The 24,522-nt window shown below is 51.1% G+C and overlaps 1 pseudogene; it reads left to right on the top strand.

The window, feature by feature from the left end:
• The window catches only part of LOC142291333 (zinc finger CCCH domain-containing protein 11A-like), a 183,828-nt pseudogene that overhangs the window by 49,122 nt on the left and 110,184 nt on the right, over positions 1-24,522 (top strand).

Genomic DNA, 24,522 nt, shown 5'->3' with positions numbered 1-24,522 from the left:
CATATGGCAAGATTGACGGAATAATAAAAAAGTTACGGCTCTCAGAAGAAGGGGAGCAAAAAACAAAAACGGAAAGTGCCCCGGGGCTGAAGGGGTTAAGTATGTAGCTGACAGATGCAATTTAAATATTCTTCCACAGCGGTGGGAACGCCTCAGCCATGTGAGCCGGATGTGCCGACCTCTCTACCATCGCCAACCCCAGCCAAGCTTTCTGTGGCCCCCACACCACAGTTACGTGGGGTAAAAAAACTGGAGGCTACAGAGAATGTTCCAAGTCCCACACATCCACCTGTGGTCATAAATGCAGCTGATGATGATGAAGATGATGATGGTGAGTTTGACCAGCAATTCTGCGTATACGTACACATTGCATCTGTTTATACTATTATGTCCGGCTAAATCCTCATTCAGACTTTACTGGTTTTTCTTGTACTCCAAAAAATATTGTCTGAGTTTTATCAGTGTTTTTTATCAGACTTTGGTTGCCATGTCAGTTACCATCAGTTTCATTCGTTTTTCTCAGATGTAATAACTAAAAAATTGTTTTCTCAATCTTATATCATACAGTCTGTGAAATACAGCACACAGATATCGTTCGAGTGCTGTCCTATTTATTTTTTTCAAGATTGGATATGACTATGATGTTGTGTGGCGTACTCAGTTTGCAAGAACACAGGCATGTGAATAGCCCTATAGGCGAAACGCACAGGCATGTGAATAGCCCTATAGGCGAAACGCACAGGCATGTGAATAGCCCTATAGGCGAAACGCACAGGCATGTGAATAGCCCTATAGGCGAAACGCACAGGCATGTGAATAGCCCTATAGGCGAAACGCACAGGCATGTGAATAGCCCTATAGGCGAAACGCACAGGCATGTGAATAGCCCTATAGGCGAAACGCACAGGCATGTGAATAGCCCTATAGGCTACTAGGTACAAGCTCTATCTGCGAAAACCATGGGATAGAGCTCATGAGTATAACTGACATCTGAATGTGCCTTCGAATAGACATATTCCACTAGAAGAGTCCAAAACTTCATATTGAGGCCTCTATTTGCCTGCTTGAGGTCATTGACTCCTTGAAGACACATGTGAATTTCCTTGTTCAGTGATTCAAATGCAATGTGGGCACGGCCTAAAGGCCGCTTTACACGCTGCAATATCGGTACCGATATCGCTAGCGTGGGTACCCGCCCCCATCGGTTGTGCGACACGGGCAAATCACTGCCCGTGGCGCACAACATCGCCCAGACCTGTCACACTACTTACCTGCCTAGCGACGTCGCTGTGACCGGCGAACCGCCTCCTTTCTAAGCGGGCGGTCCGTGTGGCGTCACAGCGACGTCACTAAGCGGCCGCCCAATAGAAGTGGAGGGGCGGAGATGGGTGGGACGAACATCCCGCCCACCTCCTTTCTTCCGCATTGCGGGCGGGAGGCAGGTAAGGACAGGTTCCTCGTTCCTACGGTGTCACACGGAGCGATGTGTGCTGCCGCAGGAGTGACAAACTACATCGCTAGCTGCAGCTGCAACGATAATTGAGAATGGACCCCCATGTCACCGATGAGCGATTTAGCACGTTTTTGCGACGATGCAAAATCACTCATCGGTGTCACACGCAACAACACCGCTAAAGTGGTCGGATGTGCGTCACAAATTCCGTGACCCCAACAAGATCGCTTTAGTGATGTCGTAGCGTGTAAAGCGGCCTTTACAAATATTGTCCGGTTTGTCTGATTTTCAACTTTTCTTTTTGTTTTAAAGATCAATTTTCAGAAGAAGGTGACGAGATGAAAAATTCTTCCCAGCATAGTATGTCATCAGGAAATCAAAAAGGAATACATTTATCTACCAGAAAATCAATGAAAAAAGGTAAATTATTAAATGGTTGTCTTACAGAAGTGCCCCAAACAAAATAGCAAATGATGCTCCCTTCCCTCCCAGCGACGTTCCTGGCTTTCCCTGCAGGTCATGTTACTGTTAGTCACTCTGCAGCTGCTGATCAGCTACCTCCTTTATAATTACCCCATAGCAGATATCTGACTAGGTATGGAAAGCCTTCATCTAATTACCTGTAACCGTCTCGTGACTCAGCAATGTAATGTGACCTATCGAGACTAGCCAGTCCTGGAAAACCCCATCTAAAAGGCTAAGTTTCTACAATGAGTGTTTGGTTAGTTTTTGATATTGCAATTTTTCTGTTCCAGTTCTATAAATTAGGTCACTTGCCTATTTTTCATTGTGTTAGTTTACATGCTTTTTTTTATCATGTTTTTGATGCTGTGGTTTTTGACATGTCCTGCTTTAAATAAAGCTGCTCTTTTTTTTAATATTTCCTGGTTTCTTTGTCGCTCCTAATTGGGAGACCCAGACAATTGGGTGTATAGCTATGCCTCCGGGCTCATCAGTTTTTATGCTTTGTGCGAAGGAGGTCAGACATCCACGCATAGCTCCACAGCTTAGTCAGCAGCAGCTGCTGACTATGTCGGATGGAAGAAAAGAGGGCCCATAACAGGGCCCCCAGCATGCTCCCTTCTCACCCCACTTTTGTCGGCGGTGTTGTTAAGGTTGAGGTATCCATTGTGGGTACGGAGGCTGGAGCCCACATGCTGCTTTCCTTCCCCATCCCTCAATTAGGGCTCTGGGTGAAGTGGGATCCCATCGGTCTCCAGGCACAGGAGACCGTGCTCCATCCACAGCTCCTGAGGACCCTGCTGGATAGGAGCCGAGTATCGTTCAGGGACATGGCCCTGCTACTTGGAGGTACTCTGTGTCCCCGTGGGGACTGCGCACAGCAACACTCCAGCATTGCTGGGTGTGCTAGTGCACCGGGGACAGCAGCGCTGGCTGCATGTGTGCCACTATACACTCAGCGTCGCTGAGTGTATTTGTGTAGGGGGACTGCCGCGCTGACCGCCGCTGCCATGGTTATGCCTGCGGCGCGGCTGGGACTGTTAGTGTGAGGGGACTTCCGCGCCGACCGCGCTTATACGGCGGCCGCGCTTATAACTATAGTCCCCGGCTTCTGCGGCCTAGTCTCATTCTTTTCCCGCCCCCAGCCCTGCCAGTCAGGGGAAGGGCGGGACGCTGTACAGGTCGGCAGCACTGAGGGCTGGAGCATGCTTTGCATACTCCACCCCCCTCACTCTGCACAGTGGGGCACCAGTTCCCGCACTTTTCTGGGTCACGCCCACGGCTCCCTCCTCTCCTCAGGACGCCGGCAGCCATTCCTCTCAGCTCTGCTAACGCTGGAGAGGAGAGACAAGCTCAAAGAGACCCAGGCAGGAATTCTGGTGCCCACACAAACGCTTTGCGCAGGCGGTAAGCAGCACCTGTGGTGCTGGCCCCACTAGTGCAGAAGTGTATTTATAGTTTATATGATTATAGTCTATACTTTACACTGTAGGGTGCACTGTTGATTTGTGGCTATTTACCCTCCTGTATTGCTCAGAGGAGACAACAGCATGTCGTCCACAAATAGCAAGGGTGCCATGGCACAGACTTACTATGCTGCCTGTGCAGCATGTACGGCTATACTGCCGGCAGGTTCCACTGACCCTCATTGTGTGCAATGCTCGGCCCCTGTGGCACTTTCTCAGCCGGAGCCTCTGCGAAGGGTGGCCCAGGGAGAACCACCTGTTAACACTGTCCAGGTGACAGGGACGGAGTTTGCAGTTTTTACTGAAAGACTTTCTGAGACTATGGCTAAGATATTAGAAGCCTTGCAGTCCAGGCCGGCATCTCAAGCCAGGGGCACTGTGTTATCATTGTCCCCTGGTTCCCCTCAGTTGGAACAGCAATGTCCTCCCGGGGTGTCTCATGGATCCCAGGGTGAGGTCTCTGACACGGACCGCAGCCCCAGACCGATTAAGCGAGCTCGCTATGATATCCCCTCGACATCATCACAATGTTCAGGGTCTCAGCGAGAGGACTCTCTGTATGATGAAGCGGAGGTAGCTGATCAGGATTCTGATCCTGAAGCCGCTCTCAACCTTGATACTCCTGATGGGGACGCCATAGTGAATGATCTTATTGCGTCCATCAATGAAATGTTGGATATTTCTCCCTCAGCTCCTCCAGTGGAGGAGTCAGCTTCTCAGCAGGAGAAATTCCGTTTCAGGTTTCCCAAGCGTACAAAGAGTATGTTTCTGGACCACTCTGACTTCAGAGAGGCAGTCCAGAAACACCGAGCTTATCCAGATAAGCGTTTTTCCAAGCGCCTTAAGGATACACGTTACCCTTTTCCCCCTGACGTGGTCAAGGGCTGGACTCAGTGTCCCAAGGTGGATCCTCCAATCTCCAGACTGGCGGCTAGATCCATAGTTGCAGTGGAAGATGGAGCTTCACTCAAGGATGCCACTGACAGACAGATGGAGCTCTGGTTGAAATCCATCTATGAAGCTATCGGCGCGTCTTTTGCTCCAGCATTCGCAGCCGTATGGGCACTCCAAGCTATCTCAGCTGGTCAGGCGCAAATTGACGCACTCACGTACGTCTGCGCCGCAGGTGGCGTCCATAACCTCTCAAACGTCGGCATTTGCGTCCTACGCTATTAATGCTGTCCTGGACTCTGTGACCCGTACGGCGGTTGCAGCCGCCAATTCGGTGGTAATACGCAGGGCCTTGTGGCTGCGGGAATGGAAGGCAGATTCGGCTTCCAAAAAAGTGCTTAACTGGATTGCCATTTTCTGGCGACCGTTTGTTTGGTGAGAGATTGGATGAAATCATCAAACAATCCAAGGGAAAGGAAACATCCTTACCCCAAGCCAAACCAAAAACACCCCAACAGAGGAGGGGACAGTCGAGGTTTCGGTCCTTTCGGGGTGCGGGCAGGTCACAATTCTCCTCGTCCAAAAGGCCTCAGAAGGATCAGAGGAACGCCAACGCATGGCGGTCTAAATCACGCCCTAAAAAGACCGCCGGAGGTGCCGCTACCAAGGCGGCTTCCTCATGACTTACGGCCTCCTCACACCGCATCCTCGGTCGGTGGCAGGCTCTCCCGCTTTTGCGACACCTGGCTGCCACAAGTAAAAGACCGTTGGGTGAGAGACATTTTGTCTCACGGTTACAGGATAGAGTTCAGCTCTCGTCCTCCGACTTGATTCTTCAGAACATCTCCGCCTCCCGAGCGAGCCGAGGCTCTTCTGCAGGCGGTGGGCATTCTGAAGGCAGAAGGAGTGGTGGTCCCGGTTCCTCTTCAGCAACAGGGTCACGGTTTCTACTCCAACCTGTTTGTGGTTCCAAAGAAGGACGGGTCCTTCCGTCCTGTTTTGGACCTAAAACTGCTCAACAAACATGTAAAAACCAGGCGGTTCCGGATGGAATCGCTCCGCTCCGTCATCGCCTCAATGTCCCAAGGAGATTTTCTAGCATCAATCGACATCAAAGATGCTTATCTCCACGTACCGATTGCTCCAGAGCATCAGCGCTTCCTGCGTTCCGCCATAGGGGACAAACACCTTCAGTTCGTGGCACTGCCTTTCGGCTTGGCGACAGCCCCACGGGTCTTCACCAAGGTCATGGCAACAGTAGTAGCAGTTCCGCACTCTCAGTGTAAGGACCAGGCGGTTCCGGATGGAATCCCTCCGCTCCGTCATCGCCTCAATGTCCCAAGGAGATTTCCTAGCATCGATCGATATCAAGGATGCTTATCTCCACGTACCAATTGCTCCAGAGCATCAGCGCTTCTTGCGCTTCGCCATAGGAGACGAACACCTTCAGTTCGCGGCACTGCCGTTCGGCCTGGCGACAGCCCCAAGGGTTGTCACCAAGGTCATGGCTACAGTAGTTGCGGTCCTCCAATCTCAGGGTCACTCAGTGATACCTTACTTAGACGATCTGCTGGTCAAGGCACCCTCTCAAGAGGCATGCCAACACAGCCTCAACGTTACTCTGGAGATTCTCCAGAGTTTCGGGTGGATCATCAATTTTCCAAAGTCAAATCTGACACCGGTCCAATCACTGACATATCTTGGCATGGAGTTTCATACTCTTCCAGCGATAGTGAAGCTTCCGCTGGACAAACAGCGTTCACTACACACAGGGGTACAATCTCTCCTTCAAGGTCGGTCACACCCCTTGACGCACCTCATGCACTTCCTGGGGAAGATGGTGGCAGCAATGGAAGCAGTCCCTTTCGCGCAGGTTCACCTGCGTCCTCTTCACTGGGACATCCTACGCAAGTGGGACAGGAGGCCGACGTCCCTAGACAGGAACGTCTCCCTCTCTCAAGCAACCAAAGCTTCCCTTCGGTGGTGGCTTCTTCCCACCTCATTATCGAAAGGGAAATCCTTCCTACCCCCATCCTGGGCGGTGGTCACGACGGACGCGAGCCTGTCAGGGTGGGGAGCAGTTTTTCTCCACCACAGGGCTCAGGGTACGTGGACTCAGCAAGAGTCCTCACTTCAGATCAATGTTCTGGAGATCAGGGCAGTGTATCTTGCCCTAAAAGCGTTCCAGCAGTGGCTGGAAGGCAAGCAGATCCGAATTCAGTCGGACAACTCCACAGCGGTGGCTTACATCAACCACCAAGGTGGGACACGCAGTCGGCAAGCCTTCCAGGAAGTCCGGAGGATTCTGCTGTGGGTGGAAGCCACAGCATCCACCATATCCGCAGTTCACATCCCGGGCGTAGAAAACTGGGAAGCAGACTTTCTCAGTCGCCAGGGCATGGACGCAGGGGAATGGTCCCTTCACCCGGACGTGTTTCAGGAGATCTGTTGCCGCTGGGGGATGCCGGACGTCGACCTAATGGCGTCACGGCACAACAACAAGGTCCCAACATTCATGGCTCGATCTCAAGATCACAGAGCTCTGGCGGCAGACGCCTTAGTTCAGGATTGATCGCAGTTTCAGCTTCCTTATGTGTTTCTTCCTCTGGCTCTGTTGCCCAGAGTGTTATGCAAGATAAGGGCCGACTGCCGCCGCGCCATCCTCGTCGCTCCAGACTGGCCGAGGAGGTCGTGGTACCCGGATCTGTGGCATCTCACGGTCGGCCAACCGTGGGCACTGCCAGACCGACCAGATTTGCTGTCTCAAGGGCCGTTTTTCCATCAGAATTCTGCGGCCCTCAACCTGACTGTGTGGCCATTGAGTCCTGGATCCTAGCGTCTTCAGGATTATCTCAAGAGGTCATTGCCACTATGAGACAGGCTAGGAAACCAACGTCCGCCAAGATCTACCACAGGACGTGGAAAATATTCCTGTCGTGGTGCTCTGCTCAGGCGTTTTCTCCCTGGCCATTTGCCTTGCCCACTTTTCATCTCAATCAGGACATCTCCTTACCCTCGTTTTGTCCTCATCCAGTTCACCAATGTGAAAAGGATTTGCACTTGTTAGATCTGGTGAGAGCACTCAGACTCTACATTTCTCGTACGGCGCCCCTGCGCCGCTCCAATGCTCTCTTTGTCCTTGTCGCTGGCCAGCGTAAAGGGACACAAGCTTCCAAATCAACCCTGGCTCGGTGGATCAAGGAACCAATTCTCGAAGCTTACCGTTCCTCGGGGCTTCCGGTTCCCTCAGGACTGAAGGCCTATTCTACCAGGGCCGTGGGAGCGTCCTGGGCCTTGCGACACCAGGCTACGGCTCAGCAGATGTGTCAGGCAACTACCTGGTCGAGCCTGCACACTTTCACGAAACACTATCACTATCAGATGCATACCTATGCTTCGGCAGATGGCAGCCTAGGTAGGCGAGTCCTTCAGGCGGCAGTTGCCCACCTGTAGGACGGAGCCGTTACGGCTCTATTATGAGGTATTATTTACCCACCCAGGGACTGCTTTTGGACGTCCCAATTGTCTGGGTCTCCCAATTAGGAGCGACAAAGAAGAAGGGAATTTTGTTTACTTACCGTAAATTCCTTTTCTTCGTCGCTCTATTGGGAGACCCAGACGATTGGGTGTATAGCACTGCCTCCGGAGGCCACACAAAGCAATTACACTAAAAAGTGTAAGGCCCCTCCCCTTCTGGCTATACACCCCCAGTGGGATCACTGGCTCACCAGTTTTCTGCTTTGTGCGAAGGAGGTCAGACATCCACGCATAGCTCCACTGTTTGTAGTCAGCAGTAGCTGCTGGCTATATCGGATGGAAGAAAAGAGGGCCCATATGGGGCCCCCAGCATGCTCCCTTCTCACCCGCGGTGGTGCTTGTAAGGTTGAGGTACCTATTGCTGGTACAGAGGCTGGAGCCCACATGCTGTTTTCCTTCCACATCCCCTGGAGGGCTCTGTGGAAGTGGGATCTTGCCGGCCCCCAAGCCCTGGGGCCGGGCTCCATCCACAGACCCATAGAACCTGCTGGATTTGGAGCGGGAGTGCCGTTCAGGGACAAGGCCCTGCAACTTTCAGGTACTCTGTGTCCCCGGCAGGCACGGACACTCTCAGGCTTGCTGAGCGTTATAGTGCGCCGGGGACAGTAGCGCTGTGCGCCGGGGTTAGGTCACTGCAGCTTTGCTGAGTGACGTTTCATGTTGGGAACTACTGCGCCGACCGCTCCTGGAGCGGCGGCGCAGCTGCGACTTGTAGTGCGCCGGGGACTTTGCGCCGACCGCGCTTTTACGGCGGCGGCGCTTCTAACTTTAGCCCCCGGCTTCTGCGGCCTAGTGCCGCTTCGTTCCCGCCCCCACCCTGTCAATCAGGGTAGGGGAGAGACGCTGCTCAATTAACAGCGCCGAGGGCTGGAGCCTTATTTACATGCTCCAGCCCTCTCACTAGGCACAGGGGGAAGCAGACTTCCCGCTCTTCGTCGGTGTACGCCCAGGGCCCGCCCCCCCTCTCCACAAGGACGCCGGCAGCCATTACACATGCGGCTGGCTGGGGAAAGGCAGCAGGCTCTGGGAGACCCAGACTAGAGGGATTTCTAGCGTCCACACACCGCTCCTAAGCGGGTGGTAAGCAGCACAGTAGTGCTGGCCCCTCTAGTGCCTCAGTGTTATATTAGTGTACTTTTTTCTTGGTACCATATATATATATATATATTTATATAGTGCACTGTAAGGTCGCTTCTTGGCTGGACACCCTGTACTGCTCTGAGGAGGCAGCAACATGTCATCCGCAAAACGCAAGGGTGCCAAGGCACAGGCTGTGTACACTGTTTGTACTGCATGTGGGGCTGATCTACCGGCAGGCTCCAAAGACTCACATTGTGTTCAATGTTCAATCCCAGTGGCACTTCGTCAGCCAGAGCCTAATGTGGTGGTAGCCCAGGCTGAGGCGCCTGTGAACCCTGCCCCGGTGACGGGGACAGACTTTGCAGTTTTTGCTGATAAAATGTCTGTGACTATGGCAAAAATCCTGGAGACCTTGCAGTCCAGGCCAGTTGCTCAGGCCATGGACACTGCTGTGTCTATGCTCCCCGGTCCCCCTCAGTTGGAACTAATCCGTACTTCAGGGGGGTCTCAAGCATCACAGGCTGAAGTCTCTGACTCAGATGACAGTCCCAGGCAGCCTAAGCGAGCTCGCTGGGAAAGACCCTCCACGTCCTCACACTGTTCAGGGTCTCAGCGACAAGAGTCTCTCTGTGATGAGACTGAGGAAGGTGACCAGGATTCTAATCCTGAGGCCCCTCTCAATCTGGATGCCCCTGATGGTGACGCCATGGTTAATGACCTTATATCGGCAATTAATAGGCTGTTGGATATTTCTCCCCCAGCCCCTTCTGCAGAGGAGGCAGCTGCACAGCAGGAGAAGTTCCATTTCCTATATCCCAAGCGTAAATTAAGTGCTTTTTTGGACCACTCTGATTTCAGAGAATCGATCCAGAAACACGACGCTCATCCAGACAAGCGTTTCTCTAAACGTTCTAAGGATACCCGTTATCCTTTTCCCGCTGAGGTAGCCAAACGCTGGACCCAGTGTCCAAAGGTGGATCCCCCAATTTCCAAGCTTGCGGCTAGATCCATAGTCGCAGTAGAGGATGGCGCTTCACTTAAAGATGCCAACGACAGACAGATGGACCTTTGGTTGAAATCTGTCTATGAATCTATCGGCGCGTCGTTTGCTCCAGCATTCGCGGCCGTGTGGGCACTCCAAGCTATTTCAGCTGGTTTAGCACAAGTGGATGCTTTCATACATCCAGCAGTGCCGCAAGTGGCGTCCCTAACTTCGCAAATGTCTGCGTTTGCGACCTATGCTATCAATGCTGTCCTAGAATCTACGAGCCGTACCGCTATGGCGTCCGCCAATTCTGTGGTTTTGCGCAGAGCCTTGTGGTTAAAGGACTGGAAAGCAGATGCTGGTTCCAAAAAATGCTTAACCAGCTTGCCATTATCTAGAGACAGACTGTTTGGTGAGCCATTGGCTGAAATCATAAAACAGTCCAAGGGTAAGGACTCTTCCTTGCCACAGCCCAGAGCAAGTAAACCTCAACAGAAAAAGTGGCAGTCGAGGTTTCGGTCCTTTCGTGGCTCGGGCAAGGCCCAATTCTCCTCGTCCAAAAGGACTCAGAAAGAACAAGGGAACTCAGATTCCTGGCGGGCTCACTCACGCCCCAGGAAAAAAAATGGAGGAACCGCTTCCAAAGCGGCTACCTCATGACTTTCGGCCTCCTCCCTCCGCATCCTCGGTCGGTGGCAGGCTCTCCCGCTTTTGCGACATTTGGCTGTCTCAGGTCAAAGACCGGTGGGTAACAGACATTCTGTCTCGCGGGTACAGAATCGAGTTCAGTTCTCGGCCTCCACTTCGGTTCTTCAGAACCTCCCCACACCCCAACCGAGCAGATGCCCTGCTGCAGGCGGTGGACTCTCTAAGAGCAGAAGGAGTCGTGATCCCTGTCCCCCCTCTCGAACGGGGGCGAGGATTTTACTCCAATCTCTTTGTGGTTCCAAAAAAGGACGGCTCCTTCCGTCCTGTTCTGGACCTAAAACTACTCAACAAGCATGTGAACGCCAGGCGGTTCCGGATGGAATCCCTCCGCTCAGTCATTGCCTCTATGTCTCAAGGAGATTTCCTAGCATCAATAGACATCAAGGATGCTTATCTCCACGTGCCGATTGCTACAGAGCACCAATGCTTCCTACGCTTCGTGATAGGAGACGACCATCTTCAGTTCGTAGCTCTGCCATTTGGTCTGGCGACAGCCCCTCGGGTGTTCACCAAGGTCATGGCGGCAGTGGTAGCAGTCTTGCACTCTCACGGACACTCTGTGATCCCTTACTTGGACGATCTACTGGTCAAGGCACCCTCTCAAGAGGCATGCCGACTCAGCCTGAATGTTGCACTGGAGACTCTCCAGGCGTTCGGGTGGATCATCAACTTCCCAAAGTCAAATCTGTCACCGGCCCAATCACTAACGTATCTTGGCATGGAGTTTCATACTCTCTCAGCGATAGTGAAACTTCCGCTGGACAAGCAGCGGTCTCTACAGACTGGGGTGCAGGCTCTCCTTCAAAGTCAGCCGCACTCCTTAAGACGCCTCATGCACTTCCTCGGGAAGATGGTGGCGGCAATAGAGGCGGTTCCGTTTGCGCAGTTTCATCTGCGTCCACTTCAATGGGACATTCTCCGCCAATGGGACGGGAAGTCAACATCCCTGGACAGGAAGGTCTCCCTTTCCCAGACAGCCAAAGACTCTCTGCAGTGGTGGCTTCTTCCCACCTCATTATCACAGGGAAGATCCTTCCTACCACCGTCTTGGGCGGTGGTCACGACAGATGCGAGTCTGTCAGGGTGGGGAGCAGTCTTTCTCCACCACAGGGCTCAGGGTACGTGGTCTCAGCAGGAGTCCACCCTTCAGATCAATGTTCTGGAAATCAGAGCAGTGTATCTTGCCCTACTAGCCTTCCAGCAGTGGCTGGAAGGAAGGCAGATCCGAATTCAGTCGGACAACTCCACAGCGGTGGCATACATCAACCACCAAGGGGGGACACGCAGTCGGCAAGCCTTCCAGGAAGTCCGGAGGATTCTGATGTGGGTGGAAGCCACAGCCTCCACCATATCCGCGGTTCACATCCCCGGCGTAGAAAACTGGGAAGCAGACTTCCTCAGTCGCCAGGGCATGGACGCAGGGGAATGGTCCCTTCACCCAGACGTGTTTCAGGAAATCTGTCGCCGCTGGGGGGTGCCGGACGTCGACCTAATGGCGTCACGGCACAACAACAAGGTCCCAACCTTCATGGCACGGTCTCGCGATCAAAGAGCGCTGGCGGCAGACGCCCTAGTGCAAGATTGGTCGCAGTTCCGGCTCCCTTATGTGTTTCCACCTCTGGCACTCCTGCCCAGAGTGCTACGCAAAATCAGATCCGATTGCAGCCGCGTCATACTTGTCGCCCCAGACTGGCCGAGGAGGGCGTGGTATCCGGATCTGTGGCAGCTCACGGTCGGCCAACCGTGGGCACTCCCAGACCGACCAGACTTACTGTCCCAAGGGCCGTTTTTCCATCGGAATTCTGCGGCCCTGAACCTGACTGTGTGGCCATTGAGTCCTGGATCCTAACGTCTTCAGGATTGTCCCAAGGGGTCGTTGCCACCATGAGACAGACTAGGAAGCCCACGTCTGCTAAGATCTACCACAGAACGTGGAGGATATTTTTATCCTGGTGCTCTGCTCAGGGAGTGTCTCCCTGGCCATTTGCATTGCCTACCTTTCTTTCTTTCCTGCAATCTGGGTTAGAAAAAGGTTTGTCGCTCGGCTCCCTTAAAGGTCAGGTCTCTGCGCTATCCGTCTTTTTTCAGAGGCGTTTGGCACGCCTTCCTAAGGTGCGCACGTTCCTACAGGGGGTTTGCCATATCGTACCCCCGTACAAGCGGCCGTTAGATCCATGGGATCTGAACAGGGTACTAGTTGCCCTCCAGAAGCCGCCTTTCGAGCCTCTGAAGGAGGTTTCACTTTCTAGACTATCACAGAAAGTAGCTTTTCTGGTAGCGATCACATCTCTTCGGAGAGTGTCTGAGCTGGCAGCACTATCATCCAAGGCTCCCTTCCTGGTCTTCCACCAGGACAAGGTTGTGCTGCGTCCTATTCAGGAGTTTCTCCCGAAGGTGGTATCCTCTTTTCATCTTAATCAGGATATCTCTTTGCCTTCGTTTTGTCCTCATGCAGTTCATCGGTATGAGAAGGATTTACATTTGTTAGATCTGGTGAGAGCACTCAGAATCTACATTTCCCGCATGGCGCCCTTGCGCCGTTCGGGTGCACTCTTTGTCCTTGTCGCTGGTAAGCGCAAAGGGTCGCAGGCTTCTAAAGCCACCCTGGCTCGATGGATCAAAGAACCAATTCTTGAAGCCTACCGTTCTGCTGGGCTTCCGGTTCCATCAGGGCTGAAGGCCCATTCTACCAGAGCCGTGGGTGCATCCTGGGCATTACGACACCAGGCTACGGCTCAACAGGTGTGCCAGGCAGCTACCTGGTCGAGTCTGCACACTTTCACCAAACATTATCAGGTGCATACCTATGCTTCGGCGGACGCCAGCCTAGGTAGAAGAGTCCTGCAGGCGGCAGTTGCCTCCCCGTAGGGGAGGGCTGTCTTGCAGCTCTAACATGAGGTATTTCTTTACCCACCCAGGGACAGCTTTTGGACGTCCCAATCGTCTGGGTCTCCCAATAGAGCGACGAAGAAGAAGGGAATTTTGTTACTTACCGTAAATTCCTTTTCTTCTAGCTCTTATTGGGAGACCCAGCACCCGCCCTGTTGTCCTTCGGGATTGTTGGTTTGTTTGCGGGTACACATGTTGTTCATGTTGAACGGTTTTCAGTTCTCCGATGTTACTCGGAGAGAATTTGTTTAAACCAGTTATTGGCTTTCCTCCTTCTTGCTTTTGCACTAAAACTGGTGAGCCAGTGATCCCACTGGGGGTGTATAGCCAGAAGGGGAGGGGCCTTACACTTTTTAGTGTAATTGCTTTGTGTGGCCTCCGGAGGCAGTGCTATACACCCAATCGTCTGGGTCTCCCAATAAGAGCTAGAAGAAAAGGAATTTACGGTAAGTAACAAAATTCCCTTCTTCTTCTAGCTCCAATTGGGAGACCCAGCACCCGCCCCTGTTTTTTGTATACACATGTTGTTCATGTTAAATGGTTTCAGTTCTCCGATATTCCTTCGGATTGAATTTACTTTAAACCAGTTTATAATTTTTTCCTCCTTCTGGCTTTTGCACCAAAACTGATGAGCCCGTAGCAGTACGGGGGGTGTATAGGCTGAAGGGGAGGGGCTTTACACTTTTAGTGTAATACTTTGTGTGGCCTCCGGAGGCATAGCTATACACCCAATTGTCTGGGTCTCCCAATTGGAGCTAGAAGAAAAGGAATTTACGGTAAGTAAACAAAATTCCCTTCATTTGGCTTTGACACAACTTTTTTGATACAGTAATGTGCGGCTTATATGCATTTTTATAGTAGACACAATAACAATCTTCATGTTCTGCAGGTTTAAATTCAGACAGCAGGAGGAAAGCAGGTTTAAATACCGCACCAAACCACAGGAGTCCAGATGATGTTAGTAAATCCCTTTTCTTTATTGTCACAGGTCTACGTGTTTCAGGGACATGTCCGTCCCCTTCCTCAGGACAATGTACAGAGAATGTACATTGTCCTGAAGAAGGGGACGGACATGTCCCTGAAACGCGTAGACCTGTGAAAATAAAGAAAAGGGATTTACTAACATCATCTGGACTCCTGTGGTTTGGCGCGGTATTTAAACCTGCTTTTCTCCTGCCTTCTGAATTTACTCCTCGCTGTGGGACATCCGCAGCATATTTCGCAGCCACACATACCGCAGCATGGACACAGCACTCCCCATGTCCCATAGGATAACATGGGGAGTGTCTGTACTTGCTGTAACCTGTAGATTTAACTAAAAAATCCAGATAAATCCGCAGGTTTTCCATGGAAAAATCCGCAGGTGCGAGCTCCCGTGGGCACATAGCCTTATAATATGGTGATGTATTTTACATACAAATCCTACAGATCGATGCGACTACTGATCTGGAGACCTCCACCGGTCTAAACAAAAGAAAGGAAATAAAAAAACTGCTATTAAAGAGGCCCTTTCACCAAATTGTTTAGGCTTTAACTTGGCACAATGTAATAGTGGCTGCAGAGTGGAATAAAATATTTTGAGGGATTTGTTTTGTTTTTTAATACTCCTTTCTATTGTGGAGATATTGGCAATCAAATTATTTGGAACTTAACAAGGTTTGGGGTTTTTTTTATGTCCAAGTGGGCGTTATCAGATAGTTTTTACTGGAGGCGTGTACTTCTTCTCCCTGTTTGATGTTGACCAATCATAAGCAGGTATCAACAGTTAAAGGAAAGAAGATCACAAATCCTTGTGCCAGCAAAGAGAGAATCCTGAAATTTTTGCACATAAAAATAAATCTGTAGCGTGTTGATTTTTTTTCAGCACTTTTGCAGTGTTTTTCCACACCAGAATGCATAGAAAACTCATGGGGAAAAAAATGCATAAAAAATTTGCACTGAAAACTCAGCATGTGCACAAAGCCTTAGGGTATGTGCATATGTTGAGTATTTGGAAGTAGATCTTTCTGCACGTCTTGGCAGTAAAAATGTAGAGGCAAATCACACACGTTTTTGCTGTGCTTGCATGCGTTTTCTAGTAGTTTTGGACAGCGATGAATGCAATAGAGATATACAGACATGTAATTGCACAACCCCCCCAACAAACAATAAAATTACATCATGTGGAGCTTATTTTCTGATTAAATAAATGAAAAAAACGACTTAGTCTGGTTTTGATAACCAGCTAAGATAAATAAGACAGCGGAGAGCTGATACTATCATGCTGAGAGGGTCCATAGGCCTTTCACAGCCTCCCCAGAAGTGGCGCATCACATTAGATGTCCTAATTCTGGCACTTCATCTCTGCACTGAGTTAGTAATGGAGGCGTATGATAAATGCCTCTCCATTATTAACACCAGGGCTTGATGCCAGGTTACACTACACAGCCAACATCAAACCCAACTACCATTGCCCTGGTCCAGTGTCCATAGGGGTAATCTGGAAGAGCTGAGGCAAAGCACCAGAATTACCACATCTAATGTGATGCACCACTTCTGAGGGTGGCTGCGGGCTGGAGTTTTTAGGCTGTAAAGGGCCCAATAACCATGGATCTCCCCAACCTGATAATATCAACTCATAGCTGTCTGTTTTACTTTTGCTAGTTACAAAAATGGAGGGACCCCAAGTCGTGTTGTGTTTTTTTTTTCCCCATTTATTTAATCATAAAAAGCTGTTTAATTATCTCCACAGGGTGCAATTTTTTTTCTGTCACCATCTATTATATATCTCTATAGATCCGACAGAAAGAGACTCTTCTCCAATGACTAATGTAAAAATCCATTATTGATACATCAATTCAAAGGGGTATACATATCGAAAACCATTTAAAAAGAAAATAAGGGAATTTAGGATGCATAAAACAGACCCAGGGCTCTGAATCAATCCACCATATTGTTTGTAAATATAAGATGGAAAAGTATACATGCACACACACTATAAATAGCATTTAACCCCTTTACGACATATGAGGTATATTTACGTCATATGTTTTGTCTCTGCCTTTGATGCAGGCTTGCATGCTGAGCCCACATCTTTCCCTGCACATGTCGGCTGATTTAATCAGTAGTCATGTGCCAGTGTCAGCTGCCAGTGGTTTGGAGATCCGCTTGCGGCTGTTAACCAGTTAAATCCTGTTACCAGATAAAACGAGCACATAGGCAATCATTTTCTGCACCATATCTGCAAGTCACAAATAAGCAACGTGTGCACGATATTTCAGGATTCTCATGGGCTTTGCTGGCATCAGGATTTTCTTCAGGTTTAGTGACATAGTTGCACTAAAAAAACACGATCACACCAATGTGTACACAGAGCCTTACATGTTTGTTTCTAAAGATATGAAACCTGTTTATGAAGGCTTTTCTGTTTCTTTTTCAACCAGATTCCACAGCTTCTTCAGAAATGTTTATTTCATCTTCTAACCAAAAAGAGCATAGCGGTTCATTTCAGCTGACTGTCAAGTTCAGCCACAAAGGTAACCAGATGATGTTTTTTGTCCCTGTCTATTAATAATTTTCTGAAGAGCCCTTTTTCCTGAAAGTGTTAAAGAAGTTGTCCAGTTACCAAAACTGATTTTTTTTTTTCTGATAAATCTTGCTAATATGTGCCTCTCCACACATCTATTATGTTTTTTCAGCAAAATTACCTTTTATTGTGCACTAGCAGCACATGCTCATTGCTGGCTCCAGCTCTGATGGGGTTAATATCTCCTCTGACTTCCTGTGTTCAGTTCCTACAAGTCCCAGAATTCTTTGTGGCTGTGGGGCGGTGTCTGGCTTATCTAACACACCCATTGTGTCTAATACACCCACTCTGCTCCCACCCAAACCCTCCTCCCTGCCTCTTCCCAGTGGATGTGCACTGAGATCAATCATACAGAGACAGCAGCTCTGCACAGCCAGGGGAAGAAAGTGTGTGTGCGCGTATATACAGTGTATGTGTATGTGTGTGCGTATATACAGTGTGTGTGCGTATATACAGTGTGTGTGCGTATATACAGTGTGTGTGCGTATATACAGTGTGTGTGTATGTGTGCGCGTATATACAGTGTGTGTGTGTATATACTGTGTGTGTGTGTATATACAGTGTGTGTGTGTGTATATACAGTGTGTGTGTGTGTATATACAGTGTGTGTGTGTATATACAGTGTGTGTGTGTATATACAGTGTGTGTGTGTATATACAGTGTGTGTGTGTGTGTGTGTGTATATACAGTGTGTGTGTGAGTGTGTGTGTGTGTGTGTATATACAGTGTGTGTGTGTATATACAGTGTGTGTGTGTATATACAGTGTGTGTGTGTGTATATACAGTGTGTGTGCGTATATACAGTGTGTGTGTGTGAGTGTGTATGTGTGTGTGTGTCATACTCACCTGTCTGCAGGGTCCCGGTGCCATGCCCGCTTCCAGCCCCTGTCCCGGTCCCGCCGCTCTGCCTGTGTGCAGTCTCCCCGAGGCACGTACGAAGCTTGCAGGACCTGGCCGTGGATCACCTGATGCAGTCACCTGACTCATCAGCTGATCGATTCTCGTGTTGTCGCCGGCTTTTTCGCGCCCGGCCGGCTATCAGCTGATCCTGCCGTCAGGGGACTTCATCAGCTGATTACCGGCAGCTCCTGCAGTGATGGGCCAGGATCAGACTCCGCTGCAGGAGCTGCCGGTAATCAGCACAGACGTGAGTATTTATTTATTTTTTTTTTTTCTACCGATGCATCAGCTGATTGTATAATCGGCTTTTATACAATCAGCTGATGTGTGATGGGATTCAGGCACTTGATCCTGACACATCATCTGATCGCTTTGCCTTCCAGCAAACCGATCAGATGATATTGGATCCTGATTGGACGGCGCGGGACCCTAACCCAGGATTACTGCGGAGGGGGGGTTCTTTATTTCAATAAAGATGGAGTCACTAATTGTGTTGTGTTTTATTTCTAATAAAAATATTTTTCTGTGTGTTGTGTTTTTTTTTTTATCATTACTAGAAATTCATGGTGGCCATGTCTAATATTGGCGTGACACCATGAATTTCGGGCTTAGGGCTAGCTGATAATATACAGCTAGCCCTAACTCCATTATTACCTAGCTAGCCACCCGGCATCAGGGCAGCTGGAAGAGTTGGATACAGCGCCAGAAGATGGCGCTTCTATGAAAGCGCCATTTTCCGGGGTGGCTGCGGACTGCAATTCGCAGTGGGGGTGCCCAGAAAGCTTGGGCACCCTTCACTGTGGATTCCAATCCCCAGCTGCCTAGTTGTACCCGGCTGGACACTAAAATTAGGCGAAGCTTACGTCATTTGTTTTTTAAATTATTTCATGAAATTCATGAAATAATTAAAAAAAAAAAAAAGGGCTTCTCTATATTTTTGGTTCCCAGCCGGGTACAAATAGGCAGCTGGGGGTTGGGGGCAGCCCGTACCTGCCTGCTGTACCCGGCTAGCATACAAAAATATGGCGAAGCCCATGTCATTTTTTTTTTTCTTTTTGGGTAAAAAACTGCATACAGTCCTGGATGGAGGATGCTGAGCCTTGTAGTTCTGCAGCTGCTGTCTGCTCTCCTGCATACAATGAACATTTTGAATAAGGAAATGACATCAGACCTTTTTTATTTTTTTCATCAACAATCTTTAATGGCATTGTGCACTGATTAAAAACGCAGTGAGCAAAAACGCAGCAAAAAAGGCACCAAATCGAGGCAAAAACGTGACATGCAGCACCGCAGGTGACAGAGCAGAGCAAGTTGGTGACATGCTCTGCTCTGACACATAGTGTGCTGCATGTCACTGTATCCACTCTGGGACTTGTTGTGCAGGTGACCGGATGATACATGTCACTAACTTGGTCCACTCTGTGACTTCTGCTGCATTGTTCCAACTGTATACACTCACCTGCACAACAAGTCCCATAGTGGAGACAGTTAGTGACATGTAGCATCCGGTCACCTGCACAACAAGTGCCAGAGTGGAGAAAGATAGTGACATGCAGCACACTACGTGTCAGAGCAGAGCATGTCACTGTCTCCACTCTGGGACTTGTTGTGCAGGTGACCGGATGATACATGTCACTAACTGCCCCACTCTGTGATTTCTGCTGCATAGTACCAACTGTATACACTCTCACCTGCACAACAAGTCCCATAGTGGAGACAGTTAGTGACATGTAGCATCCGGTCACCTGCACAACAAGTGCCAGAGTGGAGAAAGATAGTGATATGCAGCACACGATGTGTCAGAGCAGAGCATGTCACTGTCTCCACTCCGCTGACCTCACAGCCCGTACACGCTGCGATGGATGCAGGGGGACACAGAACAAGTAATCGGCCGACACTGGAGTCATCTGATTACTTGGGATGAATTGAGCAGTAAAATGCTCTGGTGCTCGATGGGCGAAGCCCATGCCGATTTTTTTTAAAAAAAATTCATTAAAAATAAAAAAACAAAAAAATCACATTGTTTGTGGGCTCCCGCTGCATTTTCTATTGCTAAGGGTAACCAGGGTAACCCGCTGCTTGGTGTTACTTTCACTGGCAATAGAAATGCAGGGAAGCATTTTTTTTTATAAAGGTTTTTCCCTGAAAACGTTTTTAAGAAAATGACGTGGGCTTCGCCATATTTTTGTATGCTAGCCAGGTACAGCAGGCAGCTACGGGCTGCCCCCAACCCCCAGCTGCCTAGTTGTACCCGGCTGGGAACCAAAAATATAGAGAAGCCCTTTTTTTCATGAATTTCATGAAATAATTAAAAAAAAAAAATGATGTGGGCTTCGCCAAATTTTTGAGTCCAGCCAGGTACAACTAGGCAGCTGGGGATTGGAATCCACAGTGCAGGGTGCCCAAACTTTCTGGGCCCCCCACTGCGAATTGCAGTCCACAGCTGCCCCAGAAAATGGCGCTTTCATAGAAGCGCCATCTTCAGGCGCTGTATCCAACTCTTCCAGTGGCCCTGGTGGCAGGTGGCACGCTGGGTAATAAGGGGTCAATACCAGCTATGTTTTACCAGCTGGTATAAAGCCCGAGATTCTTAATGTCAGGCCAAGTTAACCTGGCCATTAAGAATCTCCAACAAAGAGTTTAAAAAAAAAAAAAAAAGAAGACATCACACAGAGAAAAATACTTTATTAGAAATAAATACACAGACACAGTAGGGACTCCATGTTTATTACTCCCTCTCACCCCTCCACGATGGAGAGATTTCTGTACTGACCATGCCAGGAGAGAGCGAGGAAAAGAGAGCGAGCGGGGAGGGGGGAAAGAGAGCGAGCGGGGGGGGGAAAGAGAGCGAGCGGGGGGGGGGGAAGACAGCGAGCGGGGGTGGAAGAGAGCGAGCGGGGGGGGGGGGAAGAGAGCGAGCGGGGGGGAAGAGAGCGCGGGGGGGGGGAAGAGAGCGAGCGGGGGGGGAAGAGCGAGCGGGGGGGGAAGAGAGCGAGCGGGGGGGAAGAGAGCGAGCGGGGGGGGGAAGAGAGCGAGCGGGGGGGGAAGAGAGCGAGCGGGGGGGGGAAGAGAGCGAGCGGGGGGGAAGAGAGCGAGCGGGGGGGGAAGAGAGCGAGCGGGGGGGGAGAAGAGAGCGAGGGGGGGAGAAGAGAGCGAGGGGGGGAGAAGAGAGCGAGGGGGGAGACGAGAGCGAGGGAGGGAGACGAGAGAGAGAGGGGGGGGGAGAAAGAGAGAGGGGGGGGAGAAAGAGAGAGGGGGGGAGAAGAGAGCGAGGGGGGGGAGAAGAGAGCGAGGGGGGGGAGAAGAGAGCGAGGGGGGGGAGAAGAGCGAGGGGGGGGAGAAGAGCGAGGGGGGGGAAAGAGCGGGGGGGGGAAAGAGAGCGAGCGGGGGGGGAAAGAGAGCGAGCGGGGGGGAAAGAGAGCGAGCGGGGGGGGAAAGAGCGAGCGAGGGGGGAGAAGAGAGGGAGCGGGGGGGGAGAAGAGAGGGAGGGGGGGGGGAGAAGAGAGTGGGGGAAAGAAGAGGGGGGGGCAGAGGTGCTCTGTCACCAACTGTCTCCACTCTGTGACTTGTGATGCAGGTGACAGAGTGCAGACAGTTGGTCCCATGCAGCAGGACAGATGGCAGAGCACAGCGGTGACATGCCGGTCAGTGTCTTGCTGCTGGGAGGAGCAGATGATCACACTGCCCGACACCGGCCGCTCTCCTGACATCGCAGCAGAGCGGGCGGGTGGACAGTGTGATCACATACTTACGTGCAGGGGGGGATTCAGCTGAAGACCCCCCCCCCCCCCCCTGCACTGCACTGCACACTGGCGCCCTGTGCCTCAGCCTCACCATCTGCAGGACGCCGGCTCCACACAGACGTCCTCCGGATCCTCCCCTCGATGCTGAGCTGTGACGTGCGGTAGTCACCGCCCACAGCCCTGTCACTCAATCTGAGTGGCGCCGGCATCCTGTGACGTACCCGTCTTGTTTGAGAGCCCGGAAATGCCGGGACGTCAGAGGATGCCGGCGGCCACAGCTCCAGGGGGTCATGTGACAGGCACTGAGCGTGCAGCATAGCGCCGCTCAGTGCCAGAAATGGAAACGGAAGCCAATGCAGAAGATGCAGACAATGGTAAGTGAGAATCATTGGAGAAAAAAAAAAATGGGTGAACCACCCCTTTAAAATAAGTAGGGGAACTACTTTGTCAGAATAGTCGTCCTTCCATATGGGTTGTGCTGATTCTGTGTGGGTATGTGTAATATATAGTGTACTATATATAAGTATATCGCAAAAGTGATTACACCCCTCATATTTTTGGAAATATATCTTTCTTTGTCGCTCCATTGGGAGACCCAGACAATTGGGTGTATAGCTTCTGCCTCCGGAGGCCACACAAAGTATTACACTTAAAAGTGTAAAGCCCCTCCCCTTGTGCCTATACACCCCCCGTGCCTCACGGGCTCCTCAGTTTTCATGCTTTGTGCGAAGGAGGCTGACATCCACGCATAGCTCCACATCTTGGTCAGCAGCAGCTGCTGACTAGGTCGGATGGAAGAAAAGAGGGCCCATAACAGGGCCCCCAGCATGCTCCCTTCTCACCCCACTCTGGTCGGCGGTGTTGTTAAGGTTGAGGTACCCATTGCGGGTACACAGGCAGGAGCCACATGCTGTTTTCCTTCCCCATCCCTTAATGGGCTCTGGGTGAAGTGGGATCCTAATCGGTCTCCAGGCACTGAGACCGTGCTCCCTCCGCAGCCCCTGGGGAATCTGCTGGACAGGAGCCGGGTATCGTCAGGGACAAGGCCCTGCTACTGTGAGGTACTCTGTGTCCCCCTGGGGGACCGCGCATGGAGCGCTTGTGCCATACACACTGCAGCACTGCTGGGTGTATTAGTGCGCCGGGGACTACCGCGCCGGCCGCGCTTATATGCCGGCCGCGCTTGTAACTTTAGTCCCCGGCTTTTGCGGCCTAGTATCGCATATTCCCGCCCCCAGGCCTGCCAGTCAGGGGAAGGGCGGGACGCTGCACAGGACGTCAGCGCTGAGGGCCGGAGCATACTCTGTATCCTCCTCCCCCCTCACTCAGCTCAGTGGGGCATCAGATTCCCGCACTTTCTGGAGCACGCCCACGGCCCCCTCCTCCCCACAGAACGCCGGCAGCCATTCCTGTCAGCACTTCTGACGCTGGAGAGGAGAGACAACACGGCTCTGGGAGGCCCAGGCAAGGGAATCTGGTGATCACACGACCGCTTTGAGCGGTCGGTAAGCAGCACCTGGGTGCTGGCCCCACTGAGTGCCGAAGTGTACATATATATATATATATATATGCTTATATGCTATACATTTACACTGTACGGTCGCACTGTTGATTTTTGGCTATATACCCTCCTGGATTGTACTCAGAGGAGACAACAGCATGTCGTCCGCAAAAAGCAAGGGTGCCAAAGCACAGGCTTACTTTGCAACCTGTACCTCATGTGCGGCTATACTACCGGCAGGTTCCACCGATCCTCATTGTGTGCAATGCTCGGCCCCTGTGGCACTTACTCAGCCGGAGCCTCTGCTACCACTGTCCAGGTGACAGGGACAGAGTTTGCAGTATTTGCTGACAAACTGTCTGAGAGTATGGATAAATGGTCTGCTAAGATACTAGAAGCTTTACAGTCCAGACCGGTGACTCAGGCCACGGGCACTGTTCAATCATTGACCCCAGGCCCCCCTCAGTTGGAGCAGCAAAGTGCTCCTGGGGTGACCCATAGGTCCCAGGGTGAGGTCTCTGACACGGACCGCAGTCCCAGGCCGCCTAAACGGGCTCGCTGGGAAATTCCCTCGACCTCATCACACTGTTCGGAGTCTCAGCAGGAGGACTCTCTGGATGATGAAGCGGAGGTAGCAGATCAGGATTCTGATCCTGATGCCGCTCTCAACCTAGATACACCTGAAGGTGACGCCATAGTGAATGACCTTATAGCGACCATCAATCAGGTGTTGGATATTTCTCCACCAGCTCCTCCACTTGAGGAGTCAGCTTCTCAGCAGGAGAAATTCCGTTTCAGGTTTCCCAAGCGTACAATGAGTACGTTTCTGGATCACTCTGACTTCAGAGAGGCAGTCCAGAAACACCGAGCTTGTCCAGATAAGCGTTTTTCCAAGCACCTTAAGGATACACGTTATCCCTTCTCCCCTGACGTTGTCAAGGGCTGGGCTCAGTGTCCCAAGGTGGATCCTCCAGTCTCCAGACTGGCGGCTAGATCCATAGTTGCAGTGGAAGATGGGGCTTCACTCAAAGATGCCACTGACAGACAGATGGAGCTCTGGTTGAAATCCATCTATGAAGCTATCGGCGCGTCTTTTGCTCCAGCATTCGCAGCCGTATGGGCACTCCAAGCTATCTCAGCTGGTCATGCGCAGATTAATGCAGTCACACGCACGTCTGCTCCGCAAGTGGTGTCCTTAACCTCTCAGGCGTCGGCGTTTGCGTCCTACGCCATTAATGCTGTCCTGGACTCTGCGAGCCGTACAGCGGTAGCATCCGCCAATTCGGTGGCAGTCCGCAGGGCCATGTGGCTACGTGAATGGAAGGCAGACTCTGCTTCCAAA

Source organism: Anomaloglossus baeobatrachus, chromosome 2, assembly GCF_048569485.1.
Source record: "Anomaloglossus baeobatrachus isolate aAnoBae1 chromosome 2, aAnoBae1.hap1, whole genome shotgun sequence".
Taxonomy (NCBI): domain Eukaryota; kingdom Metazoa; phylum Chordata; class Amphibia; order Anura; family Aromobatidae; genus Anomaloglossus; species Anomaloglossus baeobatrachus.
This window is presented reverse-complemented; position numbering and strand designations above follow the sequence as displayed.